The following is a 26,395-nucleotide window of genomic DNA, read 5'->3' on the forward strand; positions in this document are numbered from 1 at the left end:
ACGAGGTGGATTGTTTTGCATTCTGATATTGTTCCTACATTCGTGTTGCTGTCATTCACTTTCTATAATATAGCTAATGTAGAAGTTGGATGTGAAATTCTGCAAACATTTATCTCGAAGCTTTTAAATGCATGCACTGTGCTTTTTAGCAGGGACAATGTGAATAAAGACATTAGACACTAAAAGATTCAGAAAACCTTCCATTAGCTAGGCTCTGTGTTTTGTCATTTAAATGCATTAAGCTTGTTAATGTTCCATTTCTGTTTCATTTGTTTCTTATATGCTGCGGCTTCAGATGCTGGTTAGGTCATGATGTCAAAGAGGAAGTCAGTCTGTTTTCATACAGTTTTCGCTTTATTGTCTCTAATTGAAAGAACTAATTTTTTGGGGGGGATAGTTTGGAAAAATTAACTGAGAAGTCTTTATCTAATTTGCTGCAAAAATTGTTTTCCTTGTCATGATTTTCAGCTTATTATCCATTTAACTGTAAAGTAACTATAATTGATATTTTCATTATATAATATAAATCAAATCCCAAACCGAAATATGAATCTGCAGTAAATTATCACTCATCTGCAGCTCCCCTCCCTCTCCACTCTTTAGAGCTTAATCTTGAGTTTCAGCTCATTGTTTGGCTCTCTGGCCGGCAGCGTTATTGTTTTGATTCACCCTCGCATAGCAGGGGTTTTGTAATATAGCAGGGGTGTCTGTTCAATATATGTGTGAGTATAGGAAAAATGTTGCTTGGCAACTCCTGGATGTGCAAGTATGCAGGTAGTCCAAAGAAAGAAATGTGCTCTTTCAATCAAATAGAATTAGAAAAAGGTAAGCACTGGTTAAGAAATCTGCACAAATGCATAACCACATTTTATTCATACCTTTTCCAAAACCGTTATTAAATGAACTGCCTTTATGCAGCACTTTCATCAAAAGCTGGGCAATCAATGGCAGCAAGCTAACAAAGAGCAAATTTGACAATTTTGAGCACTTTGAGTCCATGTGTTGCCAAACAACATGTGGATAAGAGAAGACAGACGTCATTCTGTCATGTTTTGCTGTGTGGCAGGCAGGATGTAGAACCCAACTGCAGGACTCACGGACACAGAATGAAACCTAAAGCAGCAGCTATTGCTGGGAAGATTCTCCATAAGAAATAAACAAATCCAAAATCTCAAACATTAAAACTAGAAACTAAACTGGACACTATAAACTAAGAAACATGAGCTAGGAACCAAACCAGGTCTGTGAACTAGAATTTCCTCAGGAATACAAAGGGAGAAACCACAGCATAGTGAGGGTACAGCAAGCAAACTGACAGAGAGAGGTTGTATCCCAATTCAGGGTCTGCAGCCTTAAAGTACGCAGCCTCAACGATCCTCAAGGGCCGCGTACTTAAAGACCGCTAAGGCCGGAAGTGCGAGGCTTGTGAAATGGGACGGTCTAGCCTCCGTTGCGCTGCCCAGGTTGCCTAGCAACCATGATACTAACAGCTGGAAACGTTTCATACAGCTTTGTTTGACAGAAATGAAGGAGAAAATCTTTTGTTCATTTGTTTGTTTGTTTCTACATGAGCTTTGATCATTCTCTGTAAGATTAAGGTCAGCTATTGAACGGCGTATATTTTAAAGTAAAGGCTGTAAAACCAAGTTAGTACAAACGTCACTAATGTCACATAACTTTGCCGACATGTGGCCAACAGTAATGTTTTAATGTTCTTCGTTATTAAACATTTGCACATAAATAAGTGACATAATATTCAGTACTTACTTAAAGTTTACTCTTCGGCCGCCCCTCATCCGCTGTTTTTTTTTTTCAGCAAAATTATCCACACCCACTGCCGCGCTATGCATTCTGGGATATGTTGGGCCACAAAGTCTACACCGCCACATCCTTAAAATTCAGGGAAATGAAGGACGCATTTGAGGGCCGCATTTCGAGCAGCCTTCGAATTGGGACAGCCTTCGTCTTGTCGCTGTGACGTAATCGGCCTTAAAATGCGGCCTTTAAGGCCGCATTTTAACACCTTGATCTTCTTCATCAGGGCTGTTTGCTGCAGTCATAGTGATTTCATGGTTAAGCTCCATGGTTCGATGTCAAGAACACTCAGTTGCTCTCATGTTATCCGAGTGCATTTCTTGGTTGGCCATGTGTGTTCTCTTTCAATCCATCCTCCATTCCTCTCTCACACACACAGATTCATTTGTCATGAGGAGGGAATAGGATGGAAATGCAGGTGATGAATTTTGATAGTCACTATTGAATCATGTGTTTTTTTCCCTCAATTTAGCATTTTCTTTCCTACTCCTTCCTCCGCCTTTGTACATCTGCCTCCTCACTCCAAAGCCATCGCTTTAGCTCTCTACTTTCTCTCTATATATATTTTTTTTTTCAGAATTCTTGTTTCACTGCTTCCATGTCACAAATGTTGTAAAAAAGCCCTTTGATGCTGTGCTTGTGGATACATCCATTTCCAGTTTATACTTAATATTTTATTTTTTAGGTTTCAGTTATTTGGATGTTGACAGTGTGACAAAAACTCTGGTGCATAGTTTGGCTTTCGAACACCCATGCACACCTTTTTTCTTTTTTCCGGCACACCTCCACTCTTGGGAAATGCTGTGGTGGCTGTCAACCCTTTTGGAGTTCAGCTAAGATTGTGAAGTTTGGCTTTTTGATCATTTTGTGTTTTCTTGCCAAGAAAAAGCAAGAAATTCTACGCCGCCTATCAATATAAGCAGGAATATTTCCATTAAATGACACATGGGTGAAAAGCATGTCTTTCCTTTTTTTACCTGCATTATCTATATGTGGCAACATGACTTTGGCTAATGTTTGGAAACATCACAGTTTTGAGACCAGGATTTTCCTTGTTGGAACCATGTCCAGGTTACACTGTAAGATGCCTGTTTGTAATAAGAAACATCTCTCTCTCTCTCTCTTTCTCTGTGTGTCCACAAATCCTTGGCTTTATGTTCAAAAACAGAGCGGGGCAAGAAAGAACCTCTTGATTGCAGAGGGGTCAGTGATGATTGCTGCAGGTTTCAGTTCCTCAGAGATATTGAGAAAGAAAAAGTGTGCACCTGCCTGTGTGAGTGTGTGAGTGTGTGTCGTTTGGGGGCTCTGCAGAGTTGGGCATACTCGTGTGCCTAGGTGATGCTGAATGTGTGTTATTGTGACTCAGCTGAGAGACATGGGCAGCTGTGGTGAGATCTGCCCTCAACCTTCTTCCTGCCTTAGCATTTGCTGGAATGTTGTGGCTGAGTGCTGCGGCTGGTTATTACTACCTACTGTCTTTTACTTGCAACCAATTTTACCGAGTCTTTTCACAGAATGACCCAGACACACAGGGGTGGCAAATGCAACAGAGAAGGGAGGCTGACTTGTAACAAGTGTGCAGCTTTCTGCTGTAGCTTTGAATCTAATATAAAGTTGCTGGAGTCTGAAACAAAAAGCAAAACAAAAACAGCACCAACTGAATAAATAGAAGCACTGAGACAATAAGATACCCCTCAGCCATGAAAGGCAGCTGGGGGATCGTCATCACCCTGCCAGGCAGGCAGACAGGACCGCCGACTTTGTGAACACGATAACTCAAGAAAAAGGCAACGTATTGAATTGATGCTATAAATGCATCTACTAAAACTCTTGAACAAGTAATTTCCCTAGGGATTAATAAAGTATTCAGATTCTGATTCTGAAGTCAAATCTCAGTAATCTTGATCTGAAGGTCAGAGATCAAGTTTTCTGAAAATCTTGTGATGGAATAATTTAAGAAGGAGGTCATTTCAATTTATAGGATAGTTGCATTGATTAGGAGGCTGAGAGGTAGCACTGGCAGAATTCTTTCTTTAAATGTGATGGAGCAAAACAAAAATGTGATTTCCAGAGGTCAAAGGAGTCGAGTCAATGGCTAAACAGCGCAGGTAGAGACAAATGATGGATGATATTTTCAACAAATTTCAAACATTCTTTGATTTTTCTTAGTCTATACTTGTTTGAAGTGCAGTGCTCAACTTTTTATGTGACTGACATCCTCTCTCCTAAACCAAAATGCCCCTCGTCTTACAATTCAAGGGTGCAGACCCATTTAGATCATTGCTGCCATCAAAAATCCAGCCTGCCTTTTCAACTCACCAGTCTAATTTACAGCAATAACGATTGGGCGAATTTAAAGCCGTCGCCGTCAATGGAGCTGGCCAAGGAAAAGGTTGGAGGGTGATGGGGTAGGAGAGAAAGTGGGAGCTAGATGTGATTAAAGGTGTAATGAGTGGACGAAGGAGCAGGGGGGATGGGGCGTTCTTGGTACACCGGGATGTGGTGAAATATGAAGCCCAAAAGGCAAAGTGACAGAGAAAAATGTCTCTCTCCCTTTTTACGTTTTCCTCGCTTATCACCATGAATCAGCCCCATGTCGTCAAAAACTCCTGCTGGTGCATGCCTAGTGAACACGGCTAAAGAGGCCTGACAGGCAGACAGGGGCAAAGTAAAAACAAAGTGATTACTTCTTGCTAGCAACGTGTAATCAGTCTCCCACTATGCTTTAGATAACTTCTGACCCAGGCTCGATAGGAAATTAAAAGATTTTTCCGGTAATGGAGAATTCAAGGAGTACTTTCCTGAAGGACATTTGTGTCCTTAATTACATTCTGGGCAATTCTCCAATATAGGGTCAGCACAGATGCCTTGTTCAGTCAAAAACCAGGAAGTGAATTACTAGCTTTCATCTTGTTATTGGTTTTTCTGGTGCCCTGTGACATCGGCAACCTTTCGAGATACCTAAGCTGTGCCATGTATTAATGGAAGTAGTGCAAAGGGTTGTAGGTTGTTAGAAAATGTGACCTTCAAAACTTTTTTTTTACATTTGGTCTCTTACGTGAAATACCCCCAAGAGTTCTTGTGTATTGACATAGTTGCTACAGACTGTAATTGTGTGTTGTTCTTTACAATATAGGTTTTTAATCAAATGTAATATATGACATCCATGACACACAGTTTCCCCACGGCTTTGGGGTTCACAGTTCCCTGTTCACACTGTGAATGCACCAACAGTATCTTCATACACTTGCTTGCCTCTCATTAACATTCAGTCTTTGCTCTCACTTTGTTGAGTCCAGTATCTAGACAGTAATTTCATGAATAAATACAATAGATATCATCTCTATTCAGCCCCGAGTGATCTGTAAGCCCTGTACTGATATGATGAATACCATGAAAAGAAATGTTGTGGGGTACGCAGTATATCTGACTTGACTAGGAAACAATGCAGTGTGTGATGGGGCCTCAGTGTCTGTCAGTATTATTCAAAGCAGATTCACAGACAACCATGCCTTTTTATGCGCTTTTGCACACTTTATACTGCTGCATTCACACGCAGAGATGCTTATAAGATGTGAATAAATGTTATGAATGCACAGAGTGCTTATGCGTATAAAGACATACAATCATGATTGGGGACAGTAATGGAAGTGGGTCAATAAAGCTTCAAGAATAACTGCCTCTTCAGTCATTGTGTCACAGTTTAACTACTGTATGCATATTGATTTGACAGGTTTTGGTGCATGAAAACTCAACAACAGCATTTCACAATCTCACTTATGCTTAACTATATTCTGTAATATTGTAATCTCCCAAACACGGGGGTAATTTATGAGCATGACAGGAAAGGTGTTCTTCTGCCAGTGATGCAGCAGATGGAGAAGAGAAGGACAGAGTAAGTGGAAAATGTGAGAGTGTCATTGGTTTCAGCTGTCACAGAACCACACCTTTTCTCTTTTCACTCAAGCTTAACCTTGTGTGACTGTATATTCGAGCCAGCATGAAATTGAAACTTATAGGTAAAGGTGGGACTCGTGAACGTGTTTATATTTTTACAACATCCTAAATGTGTTCAAATAACAAGCAGCAAGTGCAAACATCCGCCATGGCCCTAAATCATTAAGTACGTTTTGAGCTATCGTGATAACAGACAGAATGTCATGCAAACGCTCCCAAAAGTATCTCCTTGTTGGAGGTAATGAAGAATAAAGCACACATGTTCCTTGTTAGCAGGTCTCTGTTGTGGAGAATTTTTTGTCCCCAAGTTTTTACTTATGAGTAAAATTAAATAAGATAGTTTTGCTATCTTCTGCTTACTATAGGTTCTTTATTGATTTGTTTTCCATAGTTTCAGTTCCAGTCCCTTAGTTTTAGTTAACACCTCTTTGTGTTCCTTCTTTCTTTTTCCTCTGTTTAGTTTTGTCAAGTTAATCTTGTTTCCCTGCTCAGCTTTGTGTTCCTTCCTGTTTTACTTTTGTAGCTCTTGTTTTTTGTGTCTTAAGTTGAATTTATTTCCCTCCTGTCTCATGATACCGTCTTCAGCTGTGTTACCTACTTGATTCCACTTCCCTCATTGCCTTGTGTTTTTGTCTTCTCCTTGTTGTGTTGTCTGCAGATGCTACCTGTTTCCCTGCACAGTGTTTCCATTGTTCTCTGCTTTGCATTCCCTGGCTCACTGTTTGTTTCTTTTGGCTTTCTGGAATCATTTTTTTAGCTGATAAGCTGCATTAAAATCCTCATGAGTTTGACAAGATGTGTTCACATTGCTAGACATGACAGGCACATAAAAAGGTAAAAACTGGTAATATTTTGGTCCATCGTCGTCAAAGCAGCTTGCAAAGAATAGCGTCTGGACTTCTTTAAGTTGCTTGAAAACGTTTCACCTCTCATCCGAGAAGCTTCTTCAGTTCTAAGGTCAAATGGTGGAGAGTCCCAGATATAAACCTAGTGGGAGTATCCCCCCACAGAGGGACAAAAGGACCCCCTGATGATCCTCTAATCGCCTGAGCCAAGGTGTGAAACTGGGTGTGGGTCCCAATCAGTCAGAGTTTCGGGTGAGTTCATTGTGAAACCTGGCCCCACCTTATAATGTGATTTCCTGAGGTCAGATGGCCCAGGATGTAAGTGGGCGTTAAGGCGTCTGGGGAGGGAACTCAAAACTGGATTATAGATGGCAGAGAGTTGGTGTCGTAAACCACCGCCTCTGTTCAAAGATGGTCGCTCACAGTGGACATAGATGGCTTCTTTCACTCCTCTTTCAAACCATCTGTCCTCTCTGTCTAAAATGTGAACATTGGCATCCTCGAAAGAGTGACCTTTGACCTTTAGATGCAGATGGACCGCTGAGTCTTGTCCTGTGGAGGTGGCTCTTCTATGTTGTGCCATGCGCTTGTGAAGTGGCTGTTTGGTCTCTCCAAACTGAGAACCTTCACAGACATTTTGGTCCATCACACATCTTGATCTCTCTGCTTGTCTCAGTGTTCAATCAAAATGCTGTTTTAGGTGATTATGATTTTGAAAACAAAGATTGTTTGAACATCTCTGCACTCTGTCACACCGTCTGAACTTACAAATCAGTTTAGACGACAGCCAACCACAGATATGTCAGTGTGTATCAGTGTTAATTTTGAGTGCCAGTTTTGACTTAACTTTAATACAAGTGTTTTATTCATAATTTAGGCATTTTAATTATTTTATTTTAGGTCTACTAAATGTCATAAGATTATTGCAGACAAGATTTAAAGTCAATTCATTTGACTTAATCATAAAGAGCAAAGGTTTGCTGTTGAGAATTGTTGACACTTGTTCCTCACATCTTATCTCTCCTATTTTAGTCTACGATGTGTGATTATGTACAGTATGTGATTTTCTTTGAGGAAGGCTTACCTTATTTATGCATTAAGGTGCTTGGTGGGCATATCACATGCTTCAGTAAATCCTATCATCCCTTGAGTAATGGTTGTCCACTGCCGAGCTCAGTTTGATTGATAATGTGATTATGAGAAAACACATGCCCTGATTGATGTCTTTCATAAATACTACACGTTTACCAATTGAAATGTGGCTGGCTGACCTAAAATGACTGGTTATTAATAATAATGGATTGGATTTATATAGCGCTTTTCAAGGCACCCAAAGCGCTTTACAATGCCACTATTCATTCACTCTCACATTCACACACTGGTGGAGGCAGCTACAGTTGTAGCCACAGCTTCCCTGGGGCAGACTGACAGAAGCGAGGCTGCCATATCGCGCCATCAGCCCCTCTGGCCAACACCAGTAGGCGGTAGGGTAAAGTGTCTTGCCCAAGGACACAACGACCAGGACAGAAGCTTCCCAACCCCTTGAGCCACGGTCGCCCGCAGATATTAGTGTGATGCAATGACGGCCTCTCTCAGCTAAGCGCATTTTGAGATGGAAAATTAAAGAAATGAAGGGCTAGTAGAGACAACAAAACAATGAGGACAAACTGTTTTAGACTGCTAATAAAATGATGCAAACCTCATCCCTCTCCCTATCCAGCTCCTCTGCTTCATTTGCTTATTTTTGCTCTTTTTGTTTTGCATGCAGTCTGTATTTGGATGTAAAAGATTCCGTTTGTACGCCTCCCCCGACAAATCTTCATATAGTGGATTACCTGCTGTGATATATCACACGGAGAATGAAGGGTGGAGGAAATATCGTCTCTACGCACTGAGGGATGAGAGGAGCACGGTGAGGAAATGGGCTGGAAAATTCAGAATAGCGTCGTACTATGGTGATGCCCATTTCCTGTAAAACAAGACGGAGTGCACAGAAGCCTTCAAATAATGAAGAGGGAGCTCATCTTTAGACTGATGGGGGAGTTGCGCAAATGGTCACAGAGCCGGCGCTAAAGAACAAAGGTCGCTAGTGAACCAGCATGGACACTGTTACACAGTGGAGGGAAGGAAGGATGTTTCAAATAATTTTCTTTTCTCTAGGCTTGAAAGAGGGTGAGCAATCAGGGAGGTGGATGGCTTGGTGCTTTTATTGAAAACAAATGATGGCAGCCGGGTCACATTACAGTCACACTGAACTAGTAGCCAGGGCACTATGCCCACACTGTATATCAAGGAAGGTTTCAGTTTTCCTGAAACCTTCCTTACAAGAAAAGCACATGCATGTGCTTTTCTTGTATAATTTGTCTACTTCAGTAAATTTCCCTTGCATGGTTTTATTTTTATTTTCTTGTTATTGTGATTATCGATCCGAAGCAGAATTTGAATCCAATATACAGTGGGGCAAAAAAGTATTTAGTCAGCCACCGATTGTGCAAGTTCCCCCACTTAAAATGATGACAGAGGTCAGTAATTTGCACCAGAGGTACACTTCAACTGTGAGAGACAGAATGTGAAAAAAAAATCCATGAATTCACATGGTAGGATTTGTAAAGAATTTATTCGTAAATCAGGGTGGAAAATAAGTATTTGGTCAATAACAAAAATACAACTCAATACTTTGTAACATAACCTTTGTTGGCAATAACAGAGGTCAAACGTTTACTATAGGTCTTTACCAGGTTTGCACACACAGTAGCTGGTATTTTGGCCCATTCCTCCATGCAGATCTTCTCAAGAGCAGTGATGTTTTGGGGCTGTCGCCGAGCAACACGGACTTTCAACTCCCGCCACAGATTTTCTATGGGGTTGAGGTCTGGAGACTGGCTAGGCCACTCCAGGACTTTCAAATGCTTCTTACGGAGCCACTCCTTTGTTGCCCGGGCGGTGTGTTTTGGATCATTGTCATGTTGGAAGACCCAGCCTCGTTTCATCTTCAAAGTTCTCACTGATGGAAGGAGGTTTTGGCTCAAAATCTCACAATACTTGGCCCCATTCATTCTGTCCTTAACACGGATCAGTCGTCCTGTCCCCTTGGCAGAAAAACAGCCCCATAGCATGATGTTTCCACCCCCATGCTTCACAGTAGGTATGGTGTTCTTGGGATGCAACTCAGTATTCTTCTTCCTCCAAACACGACGAGTTGAGTTTATACCAAAAAGTTCTACTTTGGTTTCATCTGACCACATGACCTTCTCCCAATCCTCTGCTGTATCATCCATGTGCTCTCTGGCAAACTTCAGACGGGCCTGGACATGCACTGGCTTCAGCAGCGGAACACGTCTGGCACTGTGGGATTTGATTCCCTGCCGTTGTAGTGTGTTACTGATGGTGACCTTTGTTACTTTGGTCCCAGCTCTCTGCAGGTCATTCACCAGGTCCCCCCGTGTGGTTCTGGGATCTTTGCTCACCGTTCTCATGATCATTTTGACCCCACGGGATGAGATCTTGCGTGGAGCCCCAGATCGAGGGAGATTATCAGTGGTCTTGTATGTCTTCCATTTTCTGATGATTGCTCCCACAGTTGATTTTTTCACACCAAGCTGCTTGCCTATTGTAGATTCACTCTTCCCAGTCTGGTGCAGGTCTACAATTCTTTTCCTGCTGTCCTTCGAAAGCTCTTTGGTCTTGGCCATGGCGGAGTTTGGAGTCTGACTGGTTGAGGCTGTGGACAGGTGTCTTTTATACAGATGATGAGGTCAAACAGGTGCCATTCATACAGGTAACGAGTGGGGGACAGAATAGCTTCTTACAGAAGACGTTACAGGTCTGTGAGAGCCAGGGATTTTCCTTGTTTGAGGTGACCAAATACTTATTTTCCACCCTGATTTATGAATAAATTCTTTACAAATCCTACCATGTGAATTCATGGATTTTTTTTTCACATTCTGTCTCTCACAGTTGAAGTGTACCTCTGGTGCAAATTACTGACCTCTGTCATCATTTTAAGTGGGGGAACTTGCACAATCGGTGGCTGACTAAATACTTTTTTGCCCCACTGTAAAACGTCACTGTGTACTAAGTCAGCATTCTCTGGTGACGCATGCAGTGTGAGATTGAAATCTGGAAGCTATTATCTAGTGAAATAGTTATCCTGAGCAATGAAGCAGCGCAGGCTAATGTGTTGAGTTGCTGATGTAGTTTTAGCTGACCATCTGGCCGGTGGCCCAGTCTCTGTCCATCTAATCAAGATAAAATGTCCATGTCCCTTTAGTTAGGATAATGGCTGTGGTGGGTGACAAAATCTGAGCACCCACAGATGCATGGATGTACTTTTTAAACGGCCTTATCTGTAAAGCATGAAGGCTAGTCAGTCTTCACTACAGCCGAATAAGTAAAAGGCAGAGCTACATTATATTCACTCTTCTTGATCGTGTATTCAACACAGATAGCTGCTCGGGCCTCAGGTCATTTCCAGATTATAGGACCTGATACTAAAATCAAATTAAACAAAATTAAAATGAGCCTTTTATAGGCCTAATGAATGGAAAATGCAATGGCTGGCTTTTGCTGCAGGGTGCCACAAAGTCATGAAGTAATGGAAAGGCCTTTATATTATAAAATCACAGATTATATCGGAGAGCAGTCCAATCATGAAGGGCACTTAGGGGAACATTAGTGAATGACCGCTGAAGCGTGTTTTTGTCAGTGATAGGCATTTACAGATTACCCTTTTTTCTGAAAGCCAGATAGAAGATTGGACAAGAATTTCAGCATGTGGTTCTGCTTTATATAAATACAATGTATACTTAGAGTAGTGTGTGTGTGTGTGTTTGTGAGGATGAGTGTATGCATGAAATGCCTGGCACATCCCAACATGTCTTAATCTGTGCCAATAGCTCAAGCGAAGCCCCGCAGCTATGGTGGGCCGGTGGCTGGTTGTCTGGGAAGGAGCAAACACACGCTAGCGTACAAACACAGACACTGACACAACTGTGAATGCCATCTGGCTTCAGCAGGCCCCTGTGGAGGGGCTAAGCCCTCCGAGAGTCGTGCTAAGGAGTGGGCGGTTGTTGGGAAAAAGGACGAGGAAGAACGTCGGGAGAAAAAGATAAAAGTGGGAAGGGTAGGAAGGATGAATTTGAACGTGCAAGATTTTTGACTGATAGGCTTCCACCTGCCCACTACTTATCGCTAATTGGTCTTCAGGCTGTTGATGTTGTGCCAACACAATAGCAGGGTGCAAGAGCACAATCTGACTACCATATTTCCCCTCTCTGCCTGCCTCTCTCTGTTTACTCACACGCACTTTGCTGTCCTCCCTTATCCTATCACTGCTTTTGAGTCCACAATCTATGGAGACCACATATAATGGAAGCGTAATGTGATATGAAAGCCTAAATCCTAGAGGGAGAAATAAATGCCATACAAGATAGCTTATGGTCTCCATTTTCTTCAGAGTGATGGTCCTGTGAGGCTACAATGACTCTAAACGCCCTCACCACGGGCATGAGAAATGCTCAAGTAGTACATCACCGTTGCTTTGACTTGGCACCCGGCGTCCTTGCACTAGGTTAAGAGAGCTTTTCCATGTTTAAAAAAAAAGAGAAAACAAAAACAGAATTGTTTGCTTTGCATGCTAATGAGATCTGTGCATAATACACAGGCAAGCATTCCTATCTGCAGACAGTTGCTGACTCTTCCTTCTTGGAAATACATTTGAACATTTTTTGATGTTTCAACTTTAATTGGAAACTTGGTAAGCTCTATCTGACTTTCTCTCAAAGCCTTCATTAGTTCAGCAGTTTTTTGTTATTCTACTGTGTGTGTGTGCATGTCTGTCATTCTCATCCCAGTGCGTGAAATACTGCCGTTGTGTGAGATGCTGCTGCCGCTGCTGTCACAGAGATATATAGCACACCTAGAAATAGTCATCATCTTTTTTAAAAAACTACACAGTCCAGATTAGGAGGTGATGGAGTGAACCAAATGCTTTGAACCAGGAAACACAGTTTGGGCCCTCTTTGGGAGCTTAGAGTCATAAAAAACTAAGAAATCACCCAGCCTACCTGAGTTAAATGTTTGTTAACCAGGTTTATATCTTGGATCATACACCGTACATTTTTCTCTTTGCTGGTTTCTTTGCTTCTACACAAAGTTATGTGGAAATAATAAGGACGATCATGTATTCTGGATTACATTTAATCATTTAATTACATTACATAGAGGTCATGTCATGATCAGGCTGTGTGCAGGCAGGAGAGGACCCAAACGCAAACTCACGGGAAAACAGGACTGAACTCAAAATACAGCTTTATTGCTGACAGAGGATAAAGGCGATACAAAATAATATGAAACTAAACTGGGAAGTACTAAGGAACTGACTCACGAGGAAACACACGGAGGGGCACATAGTCATGAGGGAGAATGCGACACAGAACTGAGAGAGACGTGGACATAAATACACAGAGGGTAAACAAGGGAAGTGGGAGCACACGGGGAACACAGGTGACGCTGATAATCATAACAAGACACAGCAGGAGTAAATGCAACACTGACGGGAGACTGTCAAAGTAAAACAGGAAGTACAGAGAGGTTCAGACAGGAGGAGAGAGAGCACGGACGTAACGGGCTGGGGAAAACATGAAATAAAACACAAGGAGGGGAAACAAGGGCTCACAGATACACAGAGGGGCACACAGGGGGTAACCAAATAAGGAACATCTTAACTAAACAACCTAGGAACCAAGGCATAAATAAAGAACAAAATACAAAACACACGAAAACTAAGAATACTGGGCCAACATGGCGCAGGACCATGACAGGTCATTGCTATTTAAAATTAATACAATACTGGGATATCTGCTGCATAGTTTATGCACCACTAGAGACCAAAGCAATGTGATCTACAAGACATGGACTAACTAGACTAACCATAACAAAGCCCAGAGACTGTTGGTTTCTTTGGGAGCAAAATGCAATTCAGCATAAATCACAGTGTGAGGTCTAGTATGACATTGATTGGCCACTTAACTGACAGTAGTGGCAAGTGGGTTTAGGTAATTGATAGCCCTTCACGGTAGAAATAGGGGAGGAGTGGCTAGTATTAAGTTAGCATCGACTAATATAAGTGAGGAGAGTGCCTAAAGAATAACTTCCTTCAAGTCAAAGTATCTGGATTTTTAAAACCGTCTGCCTCTTTCTAAAAGAAAGAGACAAAGGGAAAAAATTTGCCCACAGGGAATTAAAACATCAGTAGGAAAAGTAGGCAGAAAAGGAAGGATATGATTATGTAGCTGGGCATTACAAATTGAATTATTTAAATGTGCTCACTATAATCATGGCCAAGGGAGTGAAAATAAAGTGATGAGGGAACCAAAGAACAACGAATGAATCTGGGCGAGGGAGACAGAGGGGGAAAAAAGTGTGTGTGTGTTGAGATTTTCCTGCACACTGTTGCATCCATGCATGCACCAAAGCGCTCTGTCTCAGACAAACTCTGAACATGATTTCAACAAAGTTATTTGAAATTCTGCATTCCCCTGTCCACCGAAGCAGAAAGGTTGTAGCACCGTGAGCCCTGATTTGATCATGTCAGCCCCACTTTTTAGTTTAAAAGACCGACTGTGTTTGGGCTACGGCGGCCATTAAAAAAAGTGCAGGGCTCAAAGAGGCTGCCGTAGCCCAGTCTAGATTCTAAATATTGCATTCACTGATTCATTTATGTAACCTACAGTTGATGCTCGCTCGCAAACTAGCCCCACTGAGGCACAGATCCATTTCTGCCCCTGATTGAATTTCAACTCGGGCGTTTTTATGTGCCATTAATCCTATGTGCTTTTTTTATATTACTGTTCCCTCTGCTCTTCCAATCATCCTAGATTAGCAATCCTCCATTACATGTTCCTTTCTCATTTTCATAAGCATTCATCCTCCTCTGTTACATGCTTGCAGCGGTGCCTATCTCTTGGCCAACAAAAGGACATCCCTGCCCATTTTCTATTATTAGCGTGGAAGCCTAATGACTTTATCAGACCCTGTCACAGAGTGATTCCTGTAAACCCCTGCAGTGTGTAAGTGGGAACAGACATGGAGCCGAGCTGAATAAAAAGTGTAGGGGTCTTTAATTAAATCTGTCATCTTGGCATTTGATAAGCAGCAGGGCATTATGACTGCCAGCTATAGGGCCTGATGGTGGAAAGAAGACTGAAAGCCAACCGTCCTCAGCTTTGCTCGCTGACATGTGCAGTAAATAACTGAAAAAGTCTCCATGTTAGTGAGCCAAGTGACTCTACATCAGATTTATTATGCACGGGAAGAACTCATGACATTATCAGTAATAACTGAGGGTAATGCCCACACTACCAAGTGCTTACATAAGTGAAAATGTGCAGGCTAAACAGAAAGAAGAAAGAGAATGAACAACACATATCAGCAATAATGATTCATCATTTTTGTGGTAATGTGCGTGTTTTAATTTGTAAAAATGTGTAGCTCAGATATATTTGAGTAAATTCTGCGACTCATAGTTTATGCCTGATGTTAGTAGCACAGGAAGAACTGGCCTCTGAATAAATCAAAATTTAGGAGCAACAAGTGATGCAATGTTGTTTTTAATTTTTTCTTTCATTTTTTATAACCTTATAATCTTTTGTATTGTGGAATTATTTGCAAAATTAACTGTCTTTGTTTAGCCAGTTTGGATCAGTTTTGTCTGTTACCAAATCCCTATGGTGATAAGTGGTAAGGAGCTCATTTGTACTTCATAGCTGTTCAGCAGAGGTTTCAGGCATATCACAATAGAAATCATCAGAAAAACAACTAAAATATCAAAGCAAGCCTGAATGTCTAACAGAGTCAGAAATGGATTGCACCTGGAAGGTGCTCTCACAGCCCTCTTCAGTCTGAATTATTGAGTGCATTCATGCGATGTGTTTACTTGGCCTGTGCTGACATGAATATGTAATGCCGCATCGTATAAATAGCATGTGATATGAGATAGATTGAGGTGGCATATTTGCAGTGTATTCAAACAACTTTCCTTAGAATTATGTTGATGTTGTTTTTGTATCTTTATATCTTAATTATTATGTTCATTGGATTCAGTGTTTTAAACCAGTCGGGCTCAAAAGCCTGCCCTAATATCTGTGACCTTATTCTTTCTGTTAATGACAATAAAAATCATTACAGTTCTCTGACCTAATAATTTTTCAGTTGCAGACCACTCCAATTTTGTTGTGTGCATTAGGCCCCCATTGTTTTTACAATGATATCAAAGAGTTTACAACCCTATATCTACAACAAACAAATGTCCGTGTCACTTAGCCAGAGCATATAGGCTCACAGTGCTGTGAAAAAGTATTTGCCAGCTTTATGATTTCTTATTTTCTTGCATGTTTGTCAAACTTACATGTTTAAAATTTTAATATTAGACAAAGATAACTTGAGTTTTCTGCAGCTTTTAAATTATGATTTCATTTATAAAGGGGGAAAAAGCTATCTAAACCTACCTGGACCTATGTGAAGAAGTAATTGCCTCCTAAAGTTAATGACTGACTGTGGTTCCCTTGGCAGCAAGGACTGCAATCAAGTGTTTGCGATCACTGGCAATAAGTCTTTCCCATCACTGTGGAGGAATTTTGGCCCACTCGTCTTAGCAGAATTGTTTTAATTCACCCACCTTGGAGGGCTTTCGTGCCAACGCATCTCAATGAGATTTAGGTCTGTGCCTTGATTAGGCCACTCATAAACCAAGTACACTTAAGCATAAACTGATGGCTGGACATTTGCCTTCAATACTTTCTGCTAGAGAACACACTTCATAGTCCCATCATTACAGCCAGCTGACCAGGTCGTGAAGCAGCAAAACAACCCTAGACTGTCACAGTACCACCACCATGTTTGACAGCTGGTGTGATGTGCTTTTTATAGAATGTTGTATTCGTTTTATGCCAGATGTTCAGCTTTTTCCTCATCATTCCACAGAAAGGATGCTTTTTGGCATCGAGCCTTTGTGTTTTGTGTGGTTTTCACCTCAGTACTCTGTGAAACTCTTTACAAATACTTTTTCACAAGACTATCAAACGTTGGACCAATCTCACCAAATAGCTGTACATTCTTCTTTTTTTTTTTTTGCCTGTCCCGTTTGGCTCTTTTGCCATCAGAATTATTGTCTAAAGGCGAAGAAAGAAAGGGAGAAAGAAAGAGGGAAAGAAAAACAGCTGAGAAGAGGGATGGGGGAGAAGGGCAAAAAACAAAAACCAACAGAAAAAATATATATATCGATCACCTGGATCACCTGTTGAGAAAGAAAAAAGAAAACAAGCAGAATAAAACGAGAGTAATAGAATAAACAACATCACAATGATATATGGGAATATGACAGTAAATACTAAATATTAAACATTATTGTGCAGCACGTAAGATTGACAGCTGTACATTCTTAATTTAACATAAGAGCCTATTTGTCAGTATCGGTTAATGTCAAAGTAGACTTACACACACTTATACATATGCACATACATGACCTTTTACCCTTAAAACAACTCACCGCTACAGTACATTTATGTTTTCCTTTCTGGTGCAATGAAAATGTAACAGTAGATTAGTAGTAGGTATTAAAATATGAAATAGACATAATGTAAGTATTAATTTGCAAATAAAGGACTTGAATAATTTTCAAGCTCAGGGCATCGTGCATTAGCCCTCTTCTCCCAGAGCATCTCACAGATAGAGATTGAGATCGAAAGGCCAAGTAAACAGCTTCAACACTCTGAACTGTGGCAGGAATTATTGTAATAGTAGAGGGCACAGCTATCAGAGAATACCACTGATAAGAACACTTACAGTAACTCGCCCGTGCAATCGGACCACAATATGTGCAAAAAAAAAAAAAGAAGCCTTGAACATGAACCTGTGGCCAGAACACGAGTTGGCTTTCAGTGACTGACTTTCGATAGCTATCAAAACACTGGCTATTGGAAACATCCCCCAAGTTGTGGATAATATGTTTGTTTTTAGTAGCTGGCTCGAGATGTGTGGACATGTCTAATGCTCTCTGCTGTGATTATTCAGTGACTGATCCTTTTCTTGGACGGCTCCTACCATGTAATTTCCCTCTACGTGATACTCCAACCCAGCAGACTAAATGTCAACTTGCTCCATTTGCCACTGAAGTGCTTGACAAGACGTTCTGTGTTTTTTTTTTCCCCCTCTCACATTTATTTCTTTCAGTGGTTAATGATGCTTCCCCAATAAAATAAAAGTACTCTGTCACAAAATCAGGAAACACCATGGTGTTAACGTTCCTCCCGGTGTTAACATTGAGTCACAATCGATCACAAATCACTATAAGAGCAAGTGTTTCGTAAGTTTTCATCTTGATGTAAATGCTGAATAACTGATGTGTCAATGCATCCTGTATCCTTTCCTTTGACTTTTGTGACAGTTTAGGTAGTGGTCAGTTGTATCTGTATCTTAACTGAAGGTAAACATTTCACCATCATGACTTAGAGACTGTGAGGCAGCCGCATGGCTTTGCTGCGTTTTCTAGTTTTCTTAGATACATTTCTTTTCCGTTACTCTTGCTGTCTTTCTTCATGGTGACTTGAAATGACTCTATTTAATAACCAACCGTACCGCCACTGTAGGTCATTAAGTCTGTGAGAGAAACAGCCAATGGCTTTGTGACTAATTATTATGTTGGCAGTGTCACCTCCTGCCTCTTTGTTTGTGCTCGTATCTATGCATGAAGATGAGAGAGAAGGAGAAACATGTAAGTCTAACTTGAAAAATATATTTAACGGAATTAATTCAGCAGTTAATTACGCTGATATCTTAATGTCTTATTTTGCTTCAGTGTGCTAAGCAGCTAACTCTTTCCTAATTGAAATAATCAGCCGTTATTTGGCTAGTAAAATGTACAGGTCAGCACTTTATAGAATTCTGAACAGCAGTAACAGTCAGTGCAATGATGAGAAGTAATTTTCTCATTTAAAACCGCCTATTGATAACCTCGACCTGTTCACTTTTCAACGCGGCACTTTTGCATCTCTGCAGATAAGTTCTGAAACTTGTCTCTTTTAGCTTCATCCCTAATGAGTCCTCGTGTAGCCACGGCAGGAGGGCTGCACTTTGGTGGTTAATTTCCTCTTTTGAGCTGAAGTTGTTGTCAATGAGGTAGATAACAAGGGAGAATGGAATGATGAGAGGCAGAGAGGTGAGGAAACATCAAGGACATTCCTGGATCCCTCTCTGAAAGTGTCCGTATTTTTCCTCTTCTTTCCTACTCTCTCTCGTTTGCTCTCTCTGTCACAACGTGGAGTTATTGTAAGAACGTCATGCAGTGCCTGATCCTTTTAGCTTCCTACTATTCTGCAGTCATTCAGTTACTTTACAACAATTATACATTCTCACATTAATAGTAAAAACACTGGTTATTCCATAGTGCTTTTATACTGTCATGTCAGCATGTTGCGCTCACTGATTAACGTAAGCACTTTTTTCTAAGTGCTTTCTGTCTAATTTCCACAATCTGATGAACACATTGGGAACAATTTTGGGTTCGGTATTTGCCCAACAATACTATAGCATGCAGACTGGAGAAGCTGGGCATCGAAACACCAACCTTTTAATTAGTACATGACCTGCTCTGCCTCCTGAGCCACAGCCAACCCAACAATCAATGCAACCAGTATTCACCAATTTTGTGAAGATGTGCAAGCACAGAGATGATCAATAAGCCACCTACCCTCTTCTAAAATAAATGGCAAGAACACAATTTAAACAACTGGACACTGGATATACAACTTGGTATGATCGTAATTGTGCAATAAATAAAACTTTGAGACGTGCACACAGAAACACAAATCATGAATCGGTTTAATCTCACATAGGGGGTACAGGCTGACTAATGTGTGACATGTACTTGTTTTATTAATTGAGAACAAAGAAAGAGGAAAAGGGAGTCAGACTTGTCAGATACAATCCTTCCGAATATTTAAACCCAAGACTCTGCTAAACAAACGGTTTTCCTTTTCTATATTGCTTTTTAAATATGTATTGGGTTGCTGTGTTGCGCTGTTGCGGACAGCAGCAGCGGTGGCTTCTGTGTGCAGAGCGTGTAACGAAGGCTGACACATCGAGGAGGCAGCCGTCACCCTGTCCATTAACTCTGAAATCCTGATTCCAGTCAGCTATACAGCAGCAAAGGCTCTGCACTTTGGCTGCACTCACTACACAATACACACACACTCACATTCACAATCTGTCTCAACCTATGCAAAATTCACACAAGACATGCCCTAAAAAGGATATTTTCTGCTTGTTTTTTTTGTTTTTTTATGTTCCTTCACAGTAAAAGGTGAAACTGCACACAGACAGGCCTGGGACTGGGAAGAAACATTTTTCACCGAGGCAAAATCAGTGGAAACCCATCACATTTTGGGTTATTTAGACCAAAATACTCAATTTTGCTCTACAAGGGCTTGATATCCACTTACGAGGACATTATACTGCAACTGTTCTATCAGAATTTTAAACAAATATCCTCATATGTGGCTCTTATTTTTCTTAGAAACAATAATTAGGTTAAAAAAAATCTGATAATTCTTTGTTTTTACATTCATCAGGTCCCAATCAGCCCAAATATCAAAGAGAAATTAAAAAGGCATGCCGTGGAAGAGTTCAGGTCTTAGGAGGTTAAATCACAAGTCTAAATATCGATACAAGATTGAGACGGACTGGCCAAAGGATCCACCAGTACTCCGTCTCACTGGGCTATTCCCTGTTTCACCAGCTGAATGTATTTACTGTTTGGCATATACAACTTTGATTCTTATGTAAATGATTCAATGTGGCCCGTAGAGAAAGATTTGTTCAGGAGACGCTTCAAACATTTAGTTTTTTAAAAAAAAAAACGTATTAAAGAAGAGAGACAGGCACAAAGAGCAAATATGGTGAGGCTGTAATGTTACACATAGTTTCATGTTCCCACATCAGCCCTCCACATAAGAACACACTGTCTCTGCATTAATATTAGGACCAAGACTGTCCTTGAGGGCTTTTGTAAAGGCAAATCCAAACGTTGCCAAACAGAAGGCACGTCTGCATTTGCCCAATAGCTCCACCAGGCCCCCACCAAATAGATGGATGAGCTCCAACAAGCAAGTACAGACTACAGGACAGAGAAATTTCAAAAACCTTAACTAACGAGAAACTGTTGTGACAGTGTAACATTATATCACATTTTCACAGTGTATGTTAATGAAGGATTGAAGCATAAAAGGACTTATCCCAGGTGAGTTAACACGTATTAGGACCTCAGACTGAGATCATGTCTTGGTGCAGAATTTTTAATTAAGTAATGCTGAGTCTTTCTCATACTGGTTGGTCTTAGCCTGTGTGGATAACTCCAGAACATTTAAAGCAATTTAGCCCAGCGGTCCCCAACCTCCGGGCCTCGGACCGGTACCGGTCCGTGAGTCGTTTGGTATCGGGCCGCGAGAGTTGAGGCTCAGGTGTGAAATGTATAGTTTTCAGGGTTTTTATCGGTTTTCATCGTTATTTTGTTATCGTTTTTATCGTTTACTCGGTTTTCCTGGGTCTTTTCACGTGTGTTATGAATAAATCTTCTTTTTTTCGGTACCGGTACTAGTTTTATTTTGCTGTATTTATCTGCGACACCTTAAAGGCCGGTCCATGAAAATATTGTCGGGCATAAACCGGTCCGTGGCGCAAAAAAGGTTGGAGACCGCTGCTGATTTAGATGATACATCAATAGATAGTGCAGATAACCACGCAGCTGAATTCTTCTTCTATCCAAACAAAAGATTACCAGGCGGGTTTTGTGTTTACATTAGTTTCATGTGTAATGTGTTACAGCAGGTCTTTCTGTTATCTGTATCCTTACTAGTCTTGTACTGCAATTAATTATAAAAATACATGTTTTTGTAGATTTTTTTTCCCACATACAGCAACCTTTTATCATTTATGTATACATGGTTCCTGTGGTGATGTTGGTGTTGTTTACGACCTGTCATGGCATTGTTATGTTTAACTTTACTTTTGTGAGTTTAGTTAGATTTCAAATCAGGTTGCAGTGTTAAACGCAAGCGTGCTTTCTTTGAGAAATTGAAACTTTGAGACCTTTACTGCAGTCACTGGTTGTTCACGGTGTTGCTCTTAGCTTAGCAAATCCTCATCGAAAATATTGTCAAGCTCACTTCCACTTATGTGTGGAAACCTGAGCCCATGTGTGCGCCTCTGGTAGCGTTTAGTAAATACAACGCACAACGCTGGTGGCTTTTCTTATTATATTTGTGCATCAGCATCAATTGGTGTGGTGCCAACTATGTAGGCTCCTATCAGCAGTGGTTGAAATTGCTGCCAGAGCCGTGTATCTCTTATGCGCAGGATGACACCAGGGGAATTCTCCCCAATCTGTTCCCTGCAGATTTCTCATTGTTGTTCTGTGTTAATCTTAGTGATAACACCAAGGACTCTGCGCACACTATCTCGAGTTTAAATCGATAGGCACTTCCATTTATCGAACTTAGACACTAACAGAGCATAAAGAACGGCTTATGTCTTAAATAAGTTGCTGTATAGTACACCCTGTCTGTCTCTCTGTTGAGCTCTTTTTTTGCCCCCCCTGTTTCCCGTGCGCAGGCTCACGTTAACTGCTTTTCCTCTTCATGTAGGCTTTAGATAAATTAGATGTGATTCAGCAGGCATTTTAAACACTGGGGTGTCTCCTACCCTAGAGCTCTGCAATCTGGCTCCCCAGTAAGATCTTTCTTTTTCTCATTCACAGTCTCTTTCTCCTCTATCCTCTCCTGACTTTTCCTATTGCACCGTGCTCAGTTTCCCTCTTCCTCCAGTGCTATTGTTGGACCTTCATTGCGTATAGAAATTGTATTTAAAATCCTTAAATCCTTGTCAAAATTTCTCCCTGTGTGCAAGAGATTACTGCAAGCCAGTATTATTCTGAAATAGCTTTACTAGGCACTCTCCCTCCCCACCAATCTTTCAGCATGTACTCTGATTATTACCTTTAACAATGGCATGCAGAAAAGCATCCTTTTTAGGTCCCCTAAAAACCTGTAAATCACCCACTGAAGTTCTTACAAGGCAAAGAGTAATCACTAAAAAAATGATTGTTATGTTGCTTGTGATTATAATAATAAAGAGCTATTGCATCTTGGAGCTTTGTCACAACGACTGAGTCACACTAACACCTTGGTTGTCTGCTAGAATGCACCAGAAGCCTCTTTTTATTTATATAGTTTTGGCTCAGTGGGTCTAATACCCTCCAGGCGCAGTTGTCCATAGCTTGAGGTTAGGAGGCTCCTCATAGACATCATGGATGAGGGAGGATGAGATGGAGATGAGCCCATCTGGCTGAGACAGCTGGGTCCACAGCTGGAGGGACAGACAGTGACAGCTGACTCAACACACAGTGTTAGGCGGCAGGGATGGATGGATGACTGGAGGGAGAAGAAGAAAGCAGTGGAGAGACGATATGTAGAGGTGAGAAGAGATGGAAAAGGCTTGCCAGGCTACCAGCAACATTCTTAGTCTGCATTTCTCTGATGGTGCAGTCGAGGTGGAGAAAGAGAACGTCATTTAGTTTATTGCCAAACAGAAATGTAGTCAAATTAGCAAGTATCAGCGTGAAGGTACTTAACTCTGTAACTTTTATTTTATGTTATTTTATGTTATTTTATGTTATAAGCCAGCAAGATTTTAACAGTATCACACAGGATACATGCGACCTTGATGTACAGTTGTGATCAGAAGGTCCGACTTCCAAAGTGGGTGCACAAGTTTGAATCTATTTATCCAAAGTAAATTCAAACTTATGTGACCAGTTCTTGTTTTTTTAAGTCACTACCCATGTCATTAATGCCCATGATGAGTGGATGTAAAGTTCTGATCTGGATTAAAAAGGAAATGTAATCATATTTGCTTGTCTGACATCAAAACACGAGCAACACGAGCAATACCAAAATAAAATTTAGAGCTTGTAAACCTCCAACTTTATATTCTAATATTATGTGGACGCTACTTCACAATACACAAATGTCCAATTTATGAATACAAATTAAGTAAACAGAAGAAATGAAATGCTAATAAAAAAGGAGAATAAACAGATAACCTTCTGTTGATGGCTGTGTAGAGATCTATGCATGATTACCTGTTTAAAAATTAAAGGAAGAGTTTGTTTGCAGCATCCACCATCGTCTAACCACAGGGTGAATCAAGCCTCATCTGTCCCCGTGTTGTCACCAGAGTGAGTGATTTTGACTGTGGGTGGAAATAAAGCTGATTCAGCGGATGAGACAGTGTTACAGCCCCCTGAGGGCCAAGCCATACCTGCACTATTAAATATTCAACATCCCAGCCAACTGATAGATATCAGATCTTTGTAATTACCAAACATCCAATTAACAAGGACAGCGAGAGCTACCATAAGATTGGCAGACAATGTCATTCAGCGTATGATCATTAATGAAATCTCTGAAAAAAAGGGTTTCTTTACAACGCTGCGGAAAGGAAGAGGGGCGGGGTGAGCGAGTGATTTATATTTTATCCTCATCTCCTTGCTGTCTCCCTATGACTCCTCTTGAGGATATATCATTTCACATGATTAAGATGTGTGCAACCTGCTCCTCCATCCAAGCGAAACAGGAGACACCCCTCTTGGTTAGTTATCTTCCCTCTCTTCTCTCTAACTGTAGCTTCTCGTTCTCCCCACACACTTTTTTTCTTTAATATCTACCCTCTAATTACCAAACAATTCCTGATTTTTATCCCCTCCTGTGTCTTTCAACTTGATTGATTCGTTTTATATAACCCTTCTCTTTACCGTTTTGTATTGATGTCAATGGTTTAACCCTCTGTGTTATCATCCTATTCAGTTCCTGTTACCTTGATATCTTACACCACAAAGCAGCGTTTAAGTAGATATTCTTAGTTTTCAAAGCTATTGAAGCCACAATGCTATTAGCGAATTCCTTTGCTCTAATGTATCCATCAGCTGTACAGATGACTTAATATTTTCCTCTCATTCTCCATTACACTCGTTTTTTGTGGCTTACTTTGAAGGCATTGTTGGGTAAATGTATGCATCTGATTACCGACAGGATAATTGATGCTGGGTTGGTGGGAAACCAATAGATTTTAATTACAAAACCTCCCTGAGAGCAGCATATTAAAGTAAGTAAATAAACAGTATGAATCACATTACCAGCCACAAATTGGCTGCTGGCCCATGTTACTGTCTTTTCCGGCCCTAAATGCTACAGTTCTGTGGCTGCTTTATAAACCGTCAGGGCTGATGGGTCGTTAGGGTCGAGTGACACTGCTGGGAGCAGGAAAAAGCTGTGGTGTAGTAGTAGTAGTGATTGCGTTATTTATTAGTATTCTACTATTTAAAATGTGTTGTGTTTCTAATTATTTCTGGCTTTAAAGGCATAGCATGGTTTCCCTACACTCTGACCAAAGCGCAAACAACTAGACACATGAAAATCAAATCACCACTCTTTTGTGTTTCACCTGTGCAATACCTAATATTTCTATTTATTTCCACAAATAAATAGAAAAATGTCTATTATAAATAAAATAATGCTTTAGTGCCTACCAGCCTCGAGATATTTTTTATAAGCCAAAACACCAAGACAAGTACAAAGATTCTCAAATAAATGAATAAATAAATAGCGAGTTACATATCAAAGAACCTTTTTTCCCTACATGTGTGTTGTTCAGAGATAACGGTACCTGGTTTGAGGATCTCCGGCATCTTTCTGAGAGTACAACTAAATATGAAAGCAGAACGGTTCATCTGGATAGTGCTCTGGAGAGCATAACACATGAAAGAACAAATCGCAATTATCAGGGTTTGATTGTGAAAATGTTACATTTTGCTGCCATGAAACCTTGCGGCTATTTTTCTGTCAAAGGCAAAAGTGGCTTGATACCAGCGTTGTATCTAAAAATCTTTTTGAAACATTCATCATTTTTGTAATGGTTGTGTGGGTTTTTTGGAGCACAAAACAATGTTGTACTAGTAATAGTGGCAGCAGATTAGAAAATACACAAATACGTTACACTGGAAAGCCATCACAAGCAAACTGCTAAATAGTGAAAGGAGTCTTGTCACTATATGCGTAAATCGTGTGATATCCATTTGAACTGTTTGAGAGTACGCTTAAAGTTACCCAAGTACAAATTGATTAGCCAGTGTTTTCACAAAGGTAATTTGGATAGCTTACAGGTCGAAGCACTAATAACGAACTGCTTTTTAAGTGTGCCCAGTTGGAGCCCAGTGAGATATATTTATTTCCCAGTTTGCTGTATCCAGCAGTGCACTTACATAAGCGGCCAACATTGTGGCTCAGTCTGGAGGAAGTTTCCCAGCAGTGCACTTACATAAGCGGCTAACACGGGGCCTCAGTATGGGAGAAAGCTACTGAATAGCACAAACAGGAGACTGGAGTTAAAAATTGATGACTTGCTTTTTGTGTCCCCCCCTCCCCTCGCTCCAACAAAGAGATTCAACTTGTCCTACTTTCCTGACGTCACCTAATGGAAAAATGCAAGCCTTTCTGTCTACTTCCTCTTTGGGTGTCATTGCTGCTTACATCCGTTTCATCTATCTATGCATTAACAGTGTACACATACAGTACGTAATCCCCTTTCACTTTGTACTTGTGTCATATTAGCTTCTTAACATCAAGCTGTGTTTGAGGTCTAATTAATTAGGTGCATAATGGCAAGAATGT

The 26,395-nt window shown here is 40.8% G+C and overlaps 1 protein-coding gene and 1 long non-coding RNA gene across 2 annotated transcripts in view; one reads left to right on the forward strand and one right to left on the reverse strand.

Moving 5' to 3' along the window:
- Positions 1 to 26,395, forward strand: part of nrxn2b (neurexin 2b) — a 728,828-nt gene that overhangs the window by 473,231 nt on the left and 229,202 nt on the right.
- LOC146523309 (uncharacterized) overlaps positions 3,611 to 26,395 on the reverse strand; it is a 431,764-nt gene continuing 408,979 nt past the window's right edge. Inside the window, exon 2 of the long non-coding RNA XR_014871249.1 lies at positions 3,611 to 7,233. This is a non-coding gene — a long non-coding RNA (uncharacterized LOC146523309). The remainder of the gene's footprint in view (positions 7,234 to 26,395) is intronic.

The sequence above is a fragment of the Neolamprologus multifasciatus genome, chromosome 3, assembly GCF_963576455.1.
Source record: "Neolamprologus multifasciatus chromosome 3, fNeoMul1.2, whole genome shotgun sequence".
Lineage (NCBI taxonomy): Eukaryota > Metazoa > Chordata > Actinopteri > Cichliformes > Cichlidae > Neolamprologus > Neolamprologus multifasciatus.